Raw genomic sequence first — 19,129 nt, forward strand, 5'->3', positions numbered from 1 at the left:
CAAGAGTCTGAAGCTCCAGGACACTGCCCTTGAGGTGGTAGAGGTGGGATCCCTCGCTGGGTCCGAGGGGAAAGCCGAACCTGGAGGGTAAACAGATGATGATGATGATGATGATGATGATGATGATGATGAATTTCCATCTGACATTACCTACTGTAATACAGTAAGACACCGTTTCTGAGGTCACATGTATCCTACATTGACAACATTTTGTAACGCTGAAACAACAGAGTTAGACTAATAAGAAATAGACAGCTGAAACAAACAGGTTTCGCATCTAGTAGATGAAGTGGTGCGAATAAATTCACGCCCACGACGCACAGTGTGTCGAATCCCATATCTAGGTGGAAAAAATTCACTGTCGCAAATCAAAGCGAAACCAGGCTCATTCGATAGTGAACAAACCAGATGGTGACCTTCAGTCTTTCTTTCCGCTTTCTGGTGCGCACGAGGGTGGGGAGCGGTGCTGAAACGTCTTCCTGGCAGTTATCAACTCAGTTGATAGGAGGTGTCAGAGTGAACCGAACGTTGTGTTTCTAGTGATTTCAACGAGGTTTTGTATTCTGTGGCTCATGGAATAGTGAAAAGAGGTATATGTTCTCACTTTTAAGCATAATACAAGCGTTCTGCACTGAAAAAATTATTTACAGTGCGTTGTAAAAGGAAGCAGTTGTAGAAAATTAGATTGTTTTTAGGATTTGCTCGAAAAAAACTTTATGAGTGCCTCATAGTGCCACTTTACTTTAAACGTCATTCGATGAGAAATATAATGTAGATTCAGGATCTGTAGTGGTTTGGTTGCGCACGAATGTGCATAATGGTTTATTTTCTTATTTTCAGTGCCTATGTGGGCGTTACCGCGAGAAGAATATTTCAACGCGTGGCGGTCATGTCGTAAAGAGGGGCGTTTAGAAGTCATATTTCAATATGTTATGGATAAATTAGAGCCTACAACTCTTACTGACACTCAATTTCAGGAGCTAAGAAACAAAATTAAATTGATATCCCGTAATATTAACAAAAATGGGAGAGTGCAGGAAGAAGAGAACAACGATTCCGAGAAAAATTATGTGATAGATTAAATGTGACGGATTTGATCGTGTTAAGTGAACAAGACGACATTGATCCAGCGTATGATCTGAAAACAAGTTGTGTCCCTGACAAAGCCGGCCGTCACCCTAAGGAATTTAAGGACTCGTCCGTAAAGACGAAGAAGCAAAATGTTTGTGATATTACCGAATCGCGTAGTTTGGAGGAAGTCGCGTTTGCTGCTGAAGATTCTTTTCGATCAAGCGGGAAAAGATGAAGGCTTAATAAAAAGATATCATGTATTACTAGCTGCTCTTTCTTCTGGCTCTGAAATAAATGTGAATAAATTCAAGGAATTTGGTGCGCAAACTGCGGCTTTGTATGTTAAACTATATCCATGGTATTATATGCCCGTAACTGTGCATAACATTTTAGTACACATTACTCAAATAATTAAACATTTTCTTGTGCCAATAGGAACTTTATCTGAAGAAGCTCAAGAAGCTGGAAATATTGTTGGAGGTTGCGTGAACTTCATACTCGAAAATGTAGCAGGAATTCAACGAATAGAGACTTGCTTAAGATGTTGTTGATTACATCAAATCCCTTAATAAACAAGTACCGAACAATGCCACGTAAAACTCCTGGTAATCTACCTATGGAAGCTATTGAGTTACTTGCTGACTCCGAAGATCCTTTCACATCAAATGAAGAAGACCAGTATAGCAACGACTACGATTCTCTGGACTCTACAGACGAATCAGGGGACGAATGAACATTGGACATGTTGTTATTGTGAACGGGATGAGATTGATGAGACAGTTATAAATACTGTAATATGATCCTTTCACGTCTTTTATGAAATGTTTCTGAGTGTAATCTTGACTTTTTATATGGAAATAATATATATAAATTATTGTTTTCGTGTGTAAGGTGTGTTTTACTAGAACTACGTCATTAACAGGACTCAAAAATGAAATTTTGCTATAAAGAAATATTCTTATGGTTTTGACGAATATATTTTTATTTAAAAAATAAATGTTATTTTTTGTTCATATTTCCTTGTTCTATGTTTAATACCAATTTAAAATACGTTTTCAATCTGGAAGAACTTACATACAGTGCCTTCGTCTATTCCCTCAAATAAGGTATAACAAGAATACTGGACTGAAATTCTCATTGTTATTCATATTTTATCCAGTTTTAAATAGTATGTTTACCACTGTTATAAACTATAATATACACATCCAAATCGTGTTTTTACTCCCGTAAATGGACGATTCTTTTGTTGCTTTCGGTCATTTTTCAAACCTCCCCTTGCCCCTCACCCCTATATATTTACCACCGAACATCGTACACTTTAGACGATGCCAGACATGAATTCAGCGACCTCGAAAACGGTACCTATAGTGCCAACTTTTAATAGGATCCCAGCACTATTAACGACGCTATTAATTTTTTCCACCTAGAACGGGGATTCGGCACACTGTGCGACGTGGAAAGGGCGCCTTTCAAAGCTGACCTATGAAAACGACTGTTCGTCCATTTCTAGGATCGTAGTATGTAAGTGCAAATGGTTTCTAGAGGACCCATTGCAATCGCTGTTGACGATTAAGATACCAGATACCATACCGCCTGGACTACATTTACGAAATAAAAAACAAACGCCTCAACCCAGGATCAACCACTCGACCTCCTGCATGCTAACCCAAAACTCTATCCACTGCACCAACTGTACAGTACGACACACTTCCGCTGACAGAGGTAGTTACTCTACATGTGGTTACAGTGTTGCCAGATTGCTACTCTTAAACGTCGTTTTTCTGTCGGATATACTCGCAAGACGAAATTTTGTAAGAGGCATTTTTTATTACGCTTCACCCTTTATATAATATTATATAACATTTCTCGATGCGAAACTTGTTCCTAGCATGAATTCTATAGTTTGGCTTTGCTGTGTAAGCAACAACAGTACGAGTACGTAAAGTGTACGCCAGATGTCGCACAGAGATCATAAGCGATTCTTAGTTTGAGTCTCAAAGGTTGTCAATACGAATGTCGAAAATAACCGAGATCGACCGATTCAGCACTAGGGTGTCCATCTATCACTAAAAAGTGGGCGTACAATATATCTTGCAATGTGCGTTTGTGATTATCGTTTGTACAGGGATCATTCAACAGTAAACAGTGCATCCAGAACATTGTCCAGCCTGTTTTGCTATCACTCCTGCAGTAACAGGGAGATGTATAATTCCAACAGGACAATGTCTGCCAACACACTGTTGGTGTTACCCAATGTACTCTCCACAACAACCCTCACCAACACAGTTTCCAAACCTGTACCCCATTTGGTATGTGTAGGACTGGGCGTCATCTGGCCCGATCTGCGACACCAGCGAAAACTATTGTTGCTGGGAATGTGCAAGGAACCTGTATTCCACAGCATAACATCATCATCTCTATAATGATTTCCACGTGAGAGTTGTGACCTGCGTTGCTGCTAGAAGAGGATACACGGAGAACTGAAGTAGCCCATGGCCACGACTTGCAACCTCTTGCGGACGATGGTGCACGAAAGATTGAAAATGAAAATCCACAGCCTGTTTCCAGTCATTCGACCGGGTCAGGAATGGAATGAATGAAGCCCCATCTAGCGGCGAGGATAGGAATTGTGCCGGCTGCCGAAGCCTGTCGCACTCCTCTGGGGCAATGATTAAAGAATGAAAGATGAAATGTAATGATATTGGAGAGTGTTGCTGGAATGAAATATGACAGGGAAAACCGGAATACCCAGAGAAAATACTGTCCCGCCTCCACTTTGTCCAGCACAAATCTCCCATAGAGTGATCGGGATTTGAACCACCGAACCCAGCGGTGAGAGATCGGCGCTCTGCCGCGTGAGCCACGGAGGCTCTTGTATTAAAAATTGTGTGTATGAATTAAAATATCCCTCTCCCACGACAAAGACTGCATAAAGTTCTACTATCAATCATTTTACGTTAATTTAGATAAGGAGTTTTCTTCCGTCCACATCTGTGCTGTAGTGGTTAGTGTGATTAGCTGCCCTCCTCGGAGGCCCGAGTTCGATTCCAGGTTCTGCCACTAAATTTGAAAAGTGGTACGAGGACTGGAACGGGGTCCATTCAGCCATCCTGGAAGTGGTTTTCCGTGGTTTCCCACTTCTCCTGCAGGCACATGCCGGGGTGGTACTTAACTTAAGGCCACGGCCGCTTCCTTCCCTCTTCGTTGTCTATCCCTTCCAATCTTCTCATCCCCGCAAAATGCCCCTGTTCAGCATAGCAGGTGAGGCCGCCTGAGCGAGGTACTGGTCATCCTCCCCAGTTGTGTCCCCCGACCCAATGTCTCACGCTCCAGGACACTGCCCTTGAGGCGGTAGAGGTGGGATCCCTCGCTGAGTCCGAGGGAAAAACCAACCCTGGAGGGTAAACACATTAAGAAAGAAAGTTATCGGGATAAGTGTGTGTTTGTATTGGATTGGTCTAAATGCTATCTGGATGAGCGCACCCATTACTGCTCAGTAAATGGAACTGAATGCGTAAATCTTCCGAACAGTTTTGCAGTGCCTCGAGGTTCAATTTTAGGAGCACTTCTCCTTTTAACATATAACAATGGCATAAAGTCGTATCCCTTCGTGGTAGTGCATAACTGTATGCTGACGATATTAACATTTTTATGTCAGTGACACTGTTAATCAGTACCAAGCGGAGTGGCCGCGCGTGTGAACGCGCTACGACTATTGAGCTGAGCCCTTCATTCGGGAGACGAGTGGGTTCAAACCCCACAGTCGGTTGTCCTGATAATGATTTTCTGTGGTTTACCGATTTCATTTCCAGGTAAATGCCAGGACATTTCCTTTTTATAGGCCACACCCTTACTCAATTTCATTCACCAAAATCAATTTCATTTTCATTAACTTTTCTACTGCGGTTGGCGTCAGAGCGCATCCGGACGTAAAAATACATGCCGTATAATTTCATCTCACCTCATTCCCTCAGAACTCTCAATTTTATTTCACATAATTTCAGTTGACATTAAGTGATCCACAAATATAGCTGCCTTCAAATGAAATTATGCTCTTTGCTCCGTGAGAAGCACACACACAGAGAAACCCTTAGCTGTAGTATATTAATTGTTTTTACTGAATACAGTTGTTTATTTACATTACTGAAAATAAATATATTGTCAAGATTCTTTTGTATGTACGGAATACACTATAACCTTCCTTCGTAGTCAAGGGCGTCACCTCACGTTCCGTGATAGGACTCCGAGGTTGCACAGTTAGGAGGTTCTGGAGGTATTAAGGTATATATACCATGAAGACCTCTGGAGTAGTAACCTCGGCACTTATTGGGATAAAGCCGTTAGCTTCATGTCCAGTGGCATTCACCTCCAAGTATTAACCCAGTACTCATTTCTGGGATATATGTTATTTATCAGAACTTTTAATTAATCAGTGAATGACTTTTGAAAGGAAACCTACCTGAGTTGAAGTGTCTGTTCTCGAGAAATGAAGTAACTTCGATTTATCGCATATTGACAAGTGTCACATTGCTCCTACATGCAAAGCAGGAAGAAGACGAGCTGTAATTATAGAACAAATTATGATACCGCTACAAGAGTAAGTCTACAAGGACTATTAAGTATTTCAATCACATAATTTACATTCTATTAGTTTCGCAATCTCAGCTTCAAAACGTTCAATACTGAGAGAGACTGATATAAATAATGTATATACTTCCGTTTCCTTTCGAAGACTTATCTGGTTCAACTAAGAAATAAGAAATTTTGAATGATAATTGAAACTGAGTGACACACCCGACTGATATGACGAGAGTAAAATTAATAAAAGAAAGTTTACCAAAATATATTTCTTGACAGTAATACATCATAACGAAGTAGTTAAAAATTCAGGGAGGACTATGTCTGGGAAATATTCACTGTAGACTGTAAAATTCTGGCATGAATGTTACCCACAGTGTTGTGAATTGATCTTACAATGAACATAGACTGAAAATTCAGTTTTATTAAAATATAATGTTTCCTTTCAATATCAGTATAATCTAAATGTATTTGAGGAAATACTTCCCTAAGCTTAAAACAATTTTGCAATGACACATGTTCTACAACCATGGTTGTCAAAGTGATCCGCAGACCTGTAAACATCGTCTTCCGGGATGTTAATTTAAAACATGAATTCATGAAGTGGTATACGAGAGCAGGTTAGCGTAGTTCTGTATTATAACTGGAGAAAAGAAGCAATGCAGTCGTTTAACGTGATTGTTGATATTCTGATCACATACACGAAATATTCAGTTTTACGTTGACTGCGAGCTTCACGGATATATCTTCTCATTGGCCCACATGCACTGGTCGGAATTCAGTCCGCGGTCCCTTGGTAAGAAGGCAACCTTGATATATGGCTATCACGAGAGGCACTGAAAACGTCATATATCATGACTTGTAACATCAGTTGCTTTTCTGGATCACCCTTTCACTGTTACGAACATTGTGAAGTATAGGGATGGTTTTGATTTTCGACATGTTTATAAAGACCTCATCTTAATGTGTCCAAATTTTATGCCCTGTATAGGCATGAATATTACTGATTTCTCCTAATGTACGTAGCGTTTTCTCAAAAATGAGGAAAGTAATCGGTACGTGGACAGTACACCTCAAACCAACACTGAACGTCCCTATGAACATTTTTTTAAAGTGTTATTTGTTCGGGGCGTCGACCCATGTGGATTTTTTTGCCCCTACTGGCACCATATTGTATGTGTAGCGGGAGATAAAATTTCAATGTGAAAATTTTCTTCTTTCAAATTTCTTCTGTGTCACCCCAAGGAAGGAACTTTTGTTATTTCAAGGTTTGTAACACTTCCTTCTCATCCCGCCAGCTTTTGAATCTGGCCAATTCGAAAATTTTGTTTTTATTTTTCAGCCTATCATAGGCTTCTTGTAACTTTTAAAACTATCCAATAAAAATGAGAGGGTGTCTCCGGATTTAGCCCAGAGCTTTCTCGAACTCCCCTTGGGTATATAAACTGTGGCTTTTCAAGCTACCTTGTCTTATTGATCGCAGAATTACTGAGTGTGTGTGTGTGTGTTAAGACAGGAGGCGGGGCGCCTCATTCTTCGGCAGGCAGTACAGCAGCCCAGGTAATGGCCACCAGTTTTCTATCTCTGTAGCTATCTCCGCCAACTTATCCGAGGGGAAGGTTCTAACCTTTAACTATGTAACCGTTTGATCTCTAAAATGTAAACTCTTTCCTTTTCATGTAAAATTTCATAAACTCTTAAACTGTAAATCGGGGATTGAGAGTGCGTTACCCTCTCGAGTTCCCCTTCAATTTATCATGAGGTGACTACGATTTTGTAACTGTTTCTTTTCCTGTAATGTATTAAATTAACCTTCATTCTAGTCACCTCAGTAGCTTGGGATCAGCCTGTGTTTCATCGGGCCGCGAGCCCAATTAGGGTTTTATACTTGGTTTTCTAGGAGCGGAAGTGTACGTCTCCATCCATTTTGTGTTTGGGCCAGTAATTTAACCTGTTCTTCTTTCCACGAAGGCACAGTAGTTTGGGTAATATATACCCCTGTGTACAAAAATTGTAAATTGTATGTTGAGCCTAATGAGACCAGAGATTGTAAGGTTTTGTGTAATGTTGCCTTGAGTAGGCTGTAAAATAATTGGAAGCCAGTCTTCTTTGTTGAATTAGAAGAGCTTGTAAACTCTTTCTGTTTTTTGTGTAATTTTGAGTGGGGCCTTTGGAAGGCCGTATTTGGAACCTTTGGAGCAAAGTGCTCTTGAATTGGGAGATTTCTCTCCTCGTCTAACTAAACGCAATGTTTGCGATGTTGTAAACTTGAAAATTTGGAGCTGGAAGCTCAGCATTTGTAATTTCCAACCCTTGGGTTTTCCTTCTTGTATCAAAATGCTATTTGTAGCTATAACCTTGTTATTTCACTAAGTGAAAAGTTTTTAAGTTTAAAATTTGAAAAGAAATATAACCTTTCTTTTTTTAAATTTTAAGTTAACCTTTGATATCGTAGATATACCCCTTCCAACCAGCTCCTTCTTTCACCTCTCTCTGTCCCACGGAAACTCCGTAACAGTATGAACCTGCGTGTGACTGGAATGGCGGTAGTGTGGAAGGTTGTGTGTGAGGAAAGGAAGACCCTATGAACATACGTCCTACGATCCATCGTTTACGAGTTGCAAGCATTCCAAAGTTGCACTGGAATTATTGGAACAGCCCTACTTGGCACATCCTACTTCACGTAGCTGAGTGGCTCAGACGGTTGAGGCGCTGGCCTTCTGACCCCAAATTGGCAGGTTCGATTCTGGCTCAGTCCGGTGGTAGGCTTATTTGAAGGTGCTCAAATACGTCAGCCTCATGTCGGTAGATTTACTGGAACGTAAAAGTACCGGGCGAGTTGGCCGCGCGCAGAGGCGCGCGGCTGTGAGCTTGCATCCGGGAGATAGTAGGTTCGAATCCCACTATCGGCAGCCCTGGAGATGGTTTTCCGTGGTTTCCCATTTTCACACCAGGCAAATGCTGGGGCTGTACCTTAATTAAGGCCACGGCCGCTTTCTTCCAACTCCTAGGCCTTTCCTATCCCATCGTCGCCATAAGACCTATCTGTGTCGGTGCGACGTAAAGCCCTTAGAAAAAAAAGGAACGTAAAAGAACTCCTGTTGGACTAAATTCTGGCACCTCGTCGTCTCCGAAAACCGTAAAAGTAGTTAGTGGGACGTAAGGAAAATAAAATTATTATTGCATTATTAATGAGTGGCTCAGACGGTTGAGGCGCTGGCCTTCTGATCGCAACATGGCAGGTTCGATCCCGGCTCAGTCCACTGTCGTGTCGGTAGATTTACTGATAGGTAAAAGAACTCCTGTGGGACTAGATTCCGGCACCTCGGCGACTCCGTAAACCGTAAAAGTAGTTTGTGGAACGGAAAACCATTATTATTATTATTATTATTATTATTATTATTATTATTATTATTATTATTATTATGCATTTGTTGGTGAGATGTAGTGTTTTCAGTGTGCTATGTCTGCTGGTATGGGCTAGAATAAATTTGTTACTTTCATTGATCTGTCTCAGTCTCATCCTTGGCTTTGACAATATGAAAGTGACCGAGGTAGGAGCGATGCTAGTAATACCATTCCTTATGCAGCCAGACGCTGTTATGAATGGTGTGAAAATATCGCTCATGGGGTCGTTTGGTGCATGCATTACAGCGGGCTTGGCAGACTGATATGTAATAGCAACATCTGGCTCGGTGGGGAAAGCAGCGGGAAACTACCTCACTCCTCATTTCCCTAGTATGGCTTTCCAGTGACTTGCTTGTTGTTTAATGGGGCCTTACATCTAGGTCATCGGCCCTGGCTTTCCAGTGACGCCTAGGCTATCATTACAGCTGTTGGCAGAGCTATGAGAATCAAACCAGACTTCGGGCTGAATACCCAACATACACAACAACATACGTTATTACTATTATTATTATCATCATCATTGTTAGTGTATACGCAGCGATACGTCACTCAACCAGAAGAGCTCAAAATGTGACAAGTGTGATGGCGTGTCGGCTACTGAACAGAGCATTTTCGAGCGTTTTTGACAGTCGTGCATGACGGTTTTTTTCTATTTGCTTTACGTCGCACCGACACAGATAGGTATTGTGGCGACGATGGGATAGAAAAGGCCTAGGAATTAGTGTACAGTTCCTAGCATTTGCTTGTTTCGAAAATGGGAAATCACGGACAACCATCTTTAGGGCTGACGACAGTGGGTTTCGAACCCTCTATCTCCCGAATACAAGCTCGCAGCTGCGCACCCCTAACCGCACGGCCAACTCGCTCGGTAGCAGGTAAATTAAATGATACGAAATTTTCAGGCAGAATTCCAGACTCCAAAATTAATACGAAATATCCCCTCTATTCCAGCTGATAATATAAAGGGGCATAACTCGTAAACGATCGACCAAAGAACGTATGTTCATAGAAACTTTTGTGTTATTTTCCGCCGGGCAGAGTGTATCAGAGGATTAACGCATTGGCCTTTAGACCCCAATTTGGTAGGTTTCATCCTGGCTCAGTCCGGTGGTCTCGTGTCGGTTCATTTACTGGCAAGTAAAAAAATCCTATGGGACTACATACCGAAACCTCGGCGTCTCCGAAAACCGTAAAAGTAGTAAGTGGGACTTAAAGCCAATAACATTATTAATATGTTATTTTCTGATATTTTGTCGACGCCCAGAATAGTTTCCACATATCTGGGAACATTCGGGGCCGATTGCAGAAACGATGACTAGTTTTAAGCCCTAGACAACGTCTACCTAAACAACGTCTAAGTTGCGCACGGTCTTCCATTGCATAAACAATGTTCAGCCGGTGTTTAACTAAACATCGTTTAAAGTTTCAATATTGGTTCGAAAATGGAGATAGAAGTATCCTTCATGCAACTCTTTGCTTGTCGCAACCAATGAAATTCATCGGTACGTGCGCCGAACGCTAGTCAGCTGTTGTCTTCCTACACATTACTGAAATATGGCTAAGCATGAGCATGACTTGCCCACAGATAAGAATATCGCTTTCGGTGAAAATTAAATCTCATAATATTATCGACATTAAACCGGCATGCCACCGTACGAGGAAGTGTAGCTTTCATTAGGCTATAGTGTTGTTACGGTAAGTGTAATCTACTCATACATAGCTTCGGCGAAGGGAAGATGAAACAATAGTACTGTGTAACCGAATGAGTTATACGGGCCATATATAATATATAGAAGTAGCTTACATTCTGGAAATCATAGGTTCGAAACGCATCATCGGCAGCCGTGAAGATTATGTTTCCGTAGTTTCCCTATTTTTATACCACGCAAATACTAGGACTGTTATTATGGCCACGGCTCTTCTTCTCCAGTCCTCTTTAAACAATGATCACCACCATCACCACTACTTGCCTTCTCCTATCTCATAGTTACCGAAAACTTATCTCAATTAGCGCGACGATTATAAAAAGAAACCCACATACAACCTACTTTTTAGTTGTCCCTATTATGTGTGCTTACCTGGCAGTTAATATAAGTGAATCCCTCCAGGTTGATGTATGTAGACAACCCTCTGTCGACTGGGACAAGTAATTCCGGCATGTGTGTACTCGAACTGACATATAATTCCAAGGAAATTATCCCATGTATAGTAAAATATACCGGTTGCCAAGAATTGTAGTCAAATTGACAGTTACCGGACTGTCCCTTTGTCAGTCTCAAGAAACGTGTCTTTCGCAGCGGACGACATGATAATACAAATTACCTGTTTCATGGTACATAACCTCTGATTGTGATTCACTCCTCACATTTGAGGTTAAACAGTGTTCTCGGCAGTGTTTAAACATGACCGGTTGAACATCGGTTTTAGACATTGTCTAAGTAATAAATAACGTCTCTGCAATGTGGGAGCCATCATGAGACATTATTTAATCGTACACATCGTCCAAACACCGTTTCTGCTTTCGGCCCTCTGTATAATACATATTGGAATGAATTTCATCGAAGGGACGCCCAAAACCAGTTTTCTGGTGTAAGTCACACGTGATTGTGTCTAAATTAATTAAAAGGGCACCTCATGGATTTTATATGATACTTCGGAAGTATTTGTATGGGCCAAAGCTGCGGTCACTCGAAATTATCGTCTCCAGAGGGGTAGGCGATTAAGACTGGGGTTGGGGAGGGGTTGGAGGGAGCGTATACTTTAGAAATACAGTAGAATGATCGGTTTTATGTATACCAATCTCACGTTCATGGACTTCAGTCTCCGATTTTGAAATAGTGTTGAAAGCAATCTAGTTTCTTACTACCGTTAAAGAGAAAGGCAATACGTGTGCATGGTAACGCGAACTCGCTCCCGACGAAGTAAATTTAACACTGATTGATGTTTTCCTTTGTTAAAATCATCATGTCACTGACACCAACCGCAAATTTTCTCATTTCGTTGGTAAATACTTCCGAAGTATCATATAAAATCCATGAGGTGCCCTTTTGTGACTAAAAGGGTTCACTTCTACGCCTTCAGAACTAGAGCAAATGATCACAGTCGATACAAATTACGCTAACCACTGCTTGTCACTTTCCGAACATGGTAGAACTATGCAAGTTTATTACTAAAGTGAATATTGGACACATTTTAAAGAATAAGGCAAGAAATGTTCTATTACAAACGTTTATAGCACGGGATTTCGGTTCAGAGGGTCCCGGGTTCGATTCCCGGCCGGGTCGGGGATTTTAATCTTAATTGGTTAATTCCGATGGCACGGGGGCTGGGTGTATGTGTTGTCTTCATCATCATTTCATCCTCATCACGACGCGCAGGTCGCCTACGGGAGTCAAATAGAAAGACCTGCACCTGGCGAGCCGAACCCTTCCTGGGATTTCCCGGCACTGAAAGCCATACGACATTTCATTTTCATTTCATTTCATAGCACGGGATGAGGTACAGATAGTTTGACGCTATTTCTTCTATACAAGAATCCGCTCAATTTTTGTGCTCGGAAGTGTACGTAGAATGTGTGTTTTAATCTGCGTTAGTTGCGTCTTACGTTAAATGAGTTAAAGACTGTGAACAAAGAGGCCGTAGCCAGGTGAAAGATATCATTCCAGCATTTTTCTTTTGGAATCTATGGACAATTGGGCCCGGGAGATGACCTGGGGGAGTCTCTGCGAACACGTTGAGACTCAGGCAAAAAATGGGGGTGATATGCGATTGTAGGAACTCAGTTCTCTTAGCCTCTGTCACCTCAATTCTCCGACTTCCTGCCTACACGTGGTGCCCCTGCTAAGCCTAGCAACTCAGTGAAAGGTTGGGTAACCAACCCCAGCGGGAAACTGAGACGGTGAGCAGACGGGTTTTGGAGGTCAGTGGAAGGCAACGGGAAACCACCACTGAAATCATCCCAAGAAGTTCATGGCAATGGATCTCTATATAACAGACTCCGGAGGTAAAACTTCCCATCAATCGGATCTCCGGGAGGGGAATACATCGAGGTTTTCTAATAGAGATGAAGGAAGGATGAGTAAAAGCCCCAGAAAAAGTAAACAGATATTGAGGATAGGTACATGGAATGTACGAACTTTATTACAGCAAGGAAAATTGGAAAATGCTAAACAAGAAATGGCTAAACACAAACTTGACATACTAGGCATGAGTGAAGTGAGATGGGGAAGTAGTGGAGAACTGGATAGTGGAAGATATACACTATATTACTCAGGTGCTGAGCGTAGTGGACAACATGGAGTAGGAATACTAATTACGAAAGATATAACGCCTAAAATGTTGAAGATAGAATATGTAAATGAGAGAACAATTATGCTAAGATTGAAAGGCGATCAGAAAGATTTAGTAATAATTCAAGTGTATATGCCAACCAGTCAACACCCAGAAGAGGAGGTACAGGAATGTTACGAGCAAATAGAAGAGATTAGTGGAAGAGAAATGAATAATGAATGTGTGGTGATAATGGGAGACTGGAATGCCGTTGTTGAAGAAGGACATGAAGACAAAATACAGTAGTTGGGAAATATGGGATCGGAGTTAGAAATGGCAGAGGTCAGATGTTAGTTGACTTCTGTAAAAGAAACAATATTGTTATTGGAAATACATTGTTTGAAAGCGTTAAAAGGCGGAGGTGTACTTCGACATCTAGAATTAATAATGAAAGGTACCAAATCGATTATATTATGATACAACAAAGAAATAGGAATGGCTTAAAAATGCAAAATATTATCCAGGAGTAGACATAAGTTCTGATCACAACTTAGTTGTTTCAGAACTGTGCATTAGAGTTAGGATAAGTAAGAGCAATGAAGTGATATGCCTTGAGAATTTCAAAGAAAACAGAAATGTTGTAGAATTGGAGGAAAGGCTTGTTCAAAGGTTACAAACGGAGAATGAGGTTAATTGTGTAAATGAAAGATGGGAGAGATTTAGAAACAATCTTAAAGAGACAGCAAAAGAAGTCCTGGGAACAAACGAAGGAGAAAAGTAAGAAAGGAATGAGTAAATGAAGAAGTGTTGGACAAAATGGAAGAAAGGAGAAAAAATACGTAAATACTCAAGAAGGAAGAAAGATGTATTGAAAATTAAATAATGAATTAAGAAGGGAAACTGAATGTGCTAAAGAAAAGTGGATCACTATCAATCACTACTGATCTGCATTTAGGTCAGTTGCCCAAGTGGCAGATTCCCTATCTGTTGGAAATTTATTGAACATCTCCCTTGGTAAGTTATTCCAATCCCTAACTCCCCTTCCTATAAACGAATATTTGCCCCAATTTGTCCTCTTGAATTCCAACTTTATCTTCATATTATGATCTTTCCTACTTTTAAAGACACCACTCAATAGCAAAATAGAACGGTTGGAAAGTGAAGGTAAATATGACATGATGTAAGAAGAAGCTATGGGGTTAACATTCAAGGATAAAAGGAATGGAATTTGAATGACTGGTGTTAAAACATTGGATGGACAGTTAGTAAGCGAGTCTGAAAAAGTAAAGGAACGATGGAAAGACTACATAGAACGGTTATATGATTGGAACAGCAGACCAGATGAGAGTAGTATAAATTTGAAGAAGGAAAAGGAAATAAATGATCAGATTGGTTTCAGTATATTAGAAGAGGAAATATAGGTAACTATTAGGGAAATGAAGAATGGTAAGGCAGTTGGTGTAGATGAAATAACAGTTGAACTACTCAAAGTACGGCAGGGGAAAGGAGAAGATATATTAGTGAAACTTTGTCAAGAAATATACTTAAAAGGAAAATGGCCAAAAGATTATCTGGAAAATATAATAATACCAATAGAGAAAAGGAAAATTAGTAAGAAAAGTGAAGAACACAGGACACTAAGTTCAATTCTCATGCAGCTAAAATACTATTAAGGGCAATAAACAAAAGGATTTACAGACGAATGGAGAACTACATTGGCGAAGAACAATATGGATTTAGGCTTGGAGTAGGCGCAAAGAATGCCATTGGCTTACTGAAAGTCATAGGAGAAAGGTACATAGAGAAGAGTAGAAAAGTATACACAGTCTTTGTAGACTTAGAGAAAGAATTTGACAAAGTGAGGTGGTATAAGCTCTTGGAGATACTTAAAAAAACACGGATTGGAATGGAGAGAGAAAAGGCTAACCAAGGAATTATATTACAACCAAACAGCAAGAGTGAGAATAAGAGGAGAATTAACAGAAGAAATCAGACTGGGGAGAGGTGTTAGACAGGGTTGCTGCATATCACCAACTTTGTTTAATATTTACTTGGAGGAAAGTGTTTGTGAATGTTTGGATCGTAAAAGAGGTGTCAACATTGGAAGTAAGAGAATTGGATGCAAAAGATTTGCTGATGATATGGCAGTAATAGCTGAAAATGTGAAGGACCTCCGCAAAATGCTGAGAGAATGAAACAAAAAGTGTGAAGAGTATGGAATGAACATAACAAAAGAAAACGAAATTCATGATACATATAGGTAAGGTGAAAAAGCAGCAATCAAGATAGGGGGAGAAATTATTGAACAGGTGAATAAGTTTAAGTATCTTGGAAGTATTGTGACTGAAGACCTTCACTCTATAACAGCCTTAGCCAAGGAAAGCTTCAACAAGAAGAAACAACTGTTTGGTGGTTCGCTAGAGAAAGATCTGGGGAAGAGACTTGCAAGGCTTTACGTATGGAGTATAGCTGAAACATGAACATTAAGAAAGAACGGAGAAGAATAGAGGCATTTGAGATGTCGATTTGGAGAAGAATTGAAGGAGTAAGCTGGGAAGATAGAATACCAAATGAGGAAGTTCTGAAGAGAGTGGGAGAAGTGACGAGCATGCTGACCGTAATCCAACAAAGGAAGAAAAATAGGATAGGGCATAATCTAAGACATAATACTTTACTACGAATAGCAATAGAAGGGATGATAAAATGAAAACGAGGAAGGAAAGGAGACGATATCAGATATTAGACAGCATTAGAAAAAGAAAGGAAGATAATGCAGAAGTGAAGAAAAGGGCACAAAATTGAGAGATATGGAGGTCACAGCTATGATTGTACCTGCCGGATGGCAGAACAACGCATGATGATGAACATGATGACGAAGGACAATTACTTTGAGGACTAGTGCCTTAACTTGCTGTGCTATCCTGTTCCGTGTACTTTATGCTGATATCGTTCCTTTTTATCAAGGACTGTGATCATTCTGAATTTGATGACACTTCATAAGTAGAGTGGTTTAACGTCCAAGAAATAATTGAACGCTAAATTTCACACTGCCGTTCAGACCCAACGCCTATACAAAACGTTGAAAGTGAATGTTGAATGTTCTTATGTCAGACAGTGCTCTCACTCCTATCAGCCACTGCTCAGGCTGCTGATTAGTATATCACACGGCTGAATGAGAACAGAACTACATTACACTTGCACACTGCCAAATATCGGCTTCCAGGTTTCGACAGGTGTTACAACACGCTTGGTAGTGATGCTGATACAGGTCGAGTTGGCCGTGCTGTGAGCTCGCATCCGGGAGATAGTGGGTTCGAACCCCACTGTCGGCAGCCCTGAAGATGGTTTTCCGTGGTTTCCAATTTTCACAAAAGGCAAATGCTGGGGCTGTACCTTAATTAAGGCCACGACCGTTTCCTTCCCATTCCTAAGCCTTTCCTGTCCCATCGTCGCCACAATACCTATGTGTGTCGGTGCGACGTAAAGCAAATAACAAAAAAAGTGATGTTGATATTTTTCTCAAAGAGAGGGCAGTTTGACTACATTCGGAATACTGTAGTGGCGCTGTGTACATTCTATAATAATAATAATAATAATGATACTTCCTAAATGTCCCTTCAAATACTGTATAGGCCTATTTGAAGTGAAGCCGGAGTACAGGAAATTCATCCTACAGGAGACGTTTTACGTTGTCGGAACCCCAAAAACACGTTGCTGGTTTAAAACACCCTCAAATGCTAACTCCACTATCTCGAGAGCGAAAAGACAACGACGAACTGACCAAGTCACTGTGATCAGCAAGGATATATTTCGTGCCCCAAATGCAAATAATAATAAGCCACAATTCCTAACATGTAGTCGATGTGAGAGCTATTTATACTCAATGATGAAACCGAGTAAACCTGCAATGTGAACAAAACTGAAAGTGTCAATTATTATGAAATATGTAAAATGATAATTAATGTTGAACAAAGACCCAATTGACTCAAAGAAACGTTGATGATACCTGGTCTAGGAGAGTCGTTCGTTGTAGTTGAGCTCATTGGCTCAGACAGTTGAAGTTGGTGGGTACGATCCAGGCTCAGTGCGGTGGTATGCAAGTGTGCTCAAATACGCCAGCCTCGTGCCGGTAGATTTACTGGCACGTAAAGGAAGTCCTGCTGGACAATATTATTGCAATTCAGCTTCTTCGAAAACCGTAAATGTAGTCAGTGGGACGTAAAATTATTATTATTATTATTATTATTATTATTATTATTATTATTATTATTATTATTATTATTATTATTATTTCCCTTGCTGAACATCTCGTCTAGCTCAGTTTATGAGTGTATGTATATAGCTCTGAGGAATGTAGTAATGTTTTAAACTGTAATTGTTTGGGCGTGATGTAATGATAGGTTGTACGACATTATACTCTACTTGAAATAGCGAGATTTAGTAGAGTATCCTACAGAAAAGTTGTGAATAAATGGATCAGAAGAAGAAGAAACTTGCAAAATTTGTTACCACTGTTTCCATACGAAAATGGTTTAAGTCTAATGTTCACTTTTCATATTCAGAAATGTTTCATCGCCTGGGCGGTTGCCGTCTCCTACAAAAACAAGTTATACAACGTCGTTGATCGCAGAAACTGCACTGATTGAAACCAAACTCTCTTTCTTTGATATGGGAATAGCCAAGTCACTGCGCGTTATTTCCAACGTAATGCGATTCAAGGCTCAGCAGGTTCCAGGTTAGTGCCTGCAAGCCACTCTTATGCTAACACTTTTTGCCGTTAGCACTTTCATACGACCTAGAATCATAGCCATGGCATAAAAGAAACAGGGGTAGCAGAAAGTGGGAACAGTTTAAAAAATATACAATTGTGCTGCTTATTCTGGTCCATAAACACTGCGTAATGATTCTTCTTCGTTTTGCCCCACAAACCGACTTCCCGAGCAGTCCGGGCTGTGTGTGACTGCACACCTATCCATCAACAGGTGTACATAGATGATAATGATATAGCCGCCATTCTGCGAGATGTTCTGTATTTGTTTCCCAGTAATTAATAAATATATTCATACTTTATTTTATATGCTAATGCTGCGCGTTTCTCAGCACCACGCACGAACTAATCAGACATGTTTCTATGTTAGTTTTGTCACAAAATACACTGACTGACAGAGCAAATGCAACACCAAGGAGGAGTGGTTCGAAAGGGATGAAAGTTCGGGAAAAAACAGAGAGGCACGGACGAATAATTGATGTTTATTTCAAACCGATATGCAGGTTACACAATGCGCACGGCATCGACTCAGTAGGATGTAGGACCACCGCGAGCGGCGATGCACGCAGAAACACGTCGAGGTACAGAGTCAATAAGAGTGCGGATGGTGTCCTGAGGGATGGTTCTCCATTCTCCGTCAACCATTTGCCACAGTTGGTCGTCCGTACGAGGCTGGGGCAGAGTTTGCAAACGGCGTCCAATGAGATCCCACACGTGTTCGATTGGTGAGAGATCCGGAGAGTACGCTGGCCACGGAAGCATCTGTGCACCTCGTAGAGCCTGTTGGGAGATGCGAGCAGTGTGTGGGCGGGCATTATCCTGCTGAAACAGAGCACTGGGCAGCCCCTGAAGGTACGGGAGTGCCACCGGCCGCAGCACATGCTGCACGTAGCGGTGGGCATTTAACGTGCCTTGAATACGCACTAGAGGTGACGTGGAATCATACGCAATAGCGCCCCAAACCATGATGCCGCGTTGTCTAGCGGTAGGGCGCTCCACAGTTACTGCCGGATTTGACCTTTCTCCACGCCGACG

The sequence above is a fragment of the Anabrus simplex genome, chromosome 2, assembly GCF_040414725.1.
Source record: "Anabrus simplex isolate iqAnaSimp1 chromosome 2, ASM4041472v1, whole genome shotgun sequence".
NCBI classification, from domain to species: Eukaryota; Metazoa; Arthropoda; class Insecta; order Orthoptera; family Tettigoniidae; genus Anabrus; species Anabrus simplex.